We start from the raw sequence: 2,500 nt of genomic DNA, 5'->3' as shown, positions 1-2,500 counted from the left end.
GTTATAAGTCCCTTTCCCGCCAGGCGTCTTTATTGTATGCATTTGAGTTTTCTCCATTCTGAGTATTCTTTTACTATATTAACGATGGTGCCAGAGATAAATGTTTTATTTATTTGTGAATATGAAATGTATGTCCTTCCCTCTTTTCCTTATTTCTGCCAATTCTATTTTGCTCCTTACCTTAAATTTACGGCTCTACATTCTTCCATAAGCTTTTCTGTTTCAGTTTTTACATTTTATTTCAATTGCAGCTTCCTTTATTATCTCAATGACCTCAATATTTGAGTTGGTCAGTGTCAAGATTGAGAAGTATCTGTTTTTATGCTAAACAAAATTATTCGCTCTGGTATACAAGAAAGCGATGTAAGCAGTATTTTTCGTTCGAGTTCATTCCTTTCCCTTCTGAGGAGTAATGTAGTTTCACTTCTAGCCATTTTATGGTCGAAAACATTCACTTTACAAACAACTCCCACCTTTTTTACAATGTCACTCCTGGCTGTATTTATGAAGTGCATGTGTATGCGTGCGTGTGCATGCGCGTGTGTGCGTGAGTGCGTGTAATTATAATTATATAGTAATACAAAAGGTGTGGCAATCGAATTTACTGACAGCTACACAGAGAGACATGCCTCAGCTCGGAGACGCACCCACACCCATTTATTTTTTGTTCATTTTATCGTTTCACATATCCGAATCTTCAAGTAAGCGGTAATAGTTTCTGCTATGGCTGAAAATGCTATGAATTTGACCTCATGGGATGATTTTATCACTCAACCCTACCCACTACTCAGTATACTGTCTACACAATTCATTAATCACTGGATAACAGTGAATGCAAACTTTATGTGAAAGATTTACTAGAAGGTGGTTTGCGTGTCCCCGGTTGAAGCATTTGAGGAGAAAAGTGTAATGGCAAGAATGCCCAACGTCAGCTCTTCCCTGCTCGAGACAAAAAAAAAATAATAATATATAAAGAAAATCAAAGCTTTTGAAAACAGTTTGGTGTAAGTACATCATCATTATACATAAATTATGGGGCTTATATATATATATACATGAAAGATTATATATATTTCATCTCATGAACCTCTTGAAATAGATGGCAAGATAAACTATAGAACAGCTTTTGGGAAATATTCATCGATTAGATGGGCGGACAATGAAATAGAAAAAAAAAATCCCAATTTTCTTTAGATTAAGCAATTATCGCTACCCAAAAACGGTCGGGAAACACACCGAACAAACACATTATACTATACTATATTACGTGTCCAACGTCATCAGGCGTTATACAGATTAGTAATAAAATAGTTCTGTATCTAGAGAAGATATATTCCTCGGATCATGGTGGAGGACTCAGATCATACGAATGGTCAGATGAAGAGACGATGGTTGTCCTCGTTAATATTCGCCTCACTTGTGATTAATGAGAGTTCTGCAATGACGTGATGATCGAGTTAAATCTGTGTTAACTTCATCCTTAGTCGCTACCTGGATAACCCCTTCCAAGAAATTTGAGATGACAGTCAGCTTCCCGAAGTCCATTAGGAATATGAAGTAGCTAAATTTGAAACCTACATGCGTGTGTGTGTGTTTGTCTTCATATGCGTATGTGTGTATATTTATGTGTTGTGTATATGTGCATATCTGTGTGTTGATATGTGTGTGTGTGTGTGTGTGTGTGTGTGTGTGTGTGTGTGTGTGTGTGTGTGTGTGTGTGTGTGTGTGTGCGCGCGCGCGCGCGCGAGCGCATGCAGTATTCATATGAAGTATATACAACACTGGAAAAGATACATTTTATAGATCATAAGGAGCCCCTAACCCATTATAGACCCGCGTATATTTGCGTGCAAACATGCGTGCGCGCGTGTGTGTGTTTTCTTGATTTGTGGGCAATCTAAAATCAGTTGACAACTTCATTAAGAATGTCATAAGAATTATAAGAAAACCCTACCTTGTTATGAACAAGTGAGCACAGACATATTTAACAGTGGGGACTGCAACATAAATTAGATTATATTTCAAAATTATTTCTTCGAATTAAAAAAATAATAATGAAAATAATGCCAGAGCCATGTACATGCAAGGGGTGCATAGCAAAATCTAGAACGAATGCGCATCCCCCGCTGGAGCACTGGTGTAGCAATATGAAAATATGAAACACATCGTATAAATATGAAATAAATTTTAGAAAGTACATAATCAGAAATAAAAAACATAACAAAATGTATAAGCAGACTTTTTGTAACTTTTCCGAAAAAACTTGTTAAAACATCTTTTCGTTTTGCATCAATTTGTATCCCTTTACAATGTGATACACCCCGGCCAGCCAATCAGAGCATAATATTTTACAGATATATTTCATATGGTCTGAGATATGGATTTATATTTATTATTAATTATGAATCACACCGTAAGTTTCTTGCTTAAAACTTTATTGTAAAGGTGCAGAAAATATTTCTGTGATTTTGAGCAGCACAGCAGTGAGGCAAGGCTGTGT

Source organism: Penaeus monodon, chromosome 4 (genome assembly GCF_015228065.2).
Source record: "Penaeus monodon isolate SGIC_2016 chromosome 4, NSTDA_Pmon_1, whole genome shotgun sequence".
NCBI classification, from domain to species: Eukaryota; Metazoa; Arthropoda; class Malacostraca; order Decapoda; family Penaeidae; genus Penaeus; species Penaeus monodon.
The sequence above is the reverse complement of the archived record's forward strand: the minus strand, read 5'-3'. Positions refer to the sequence as shown.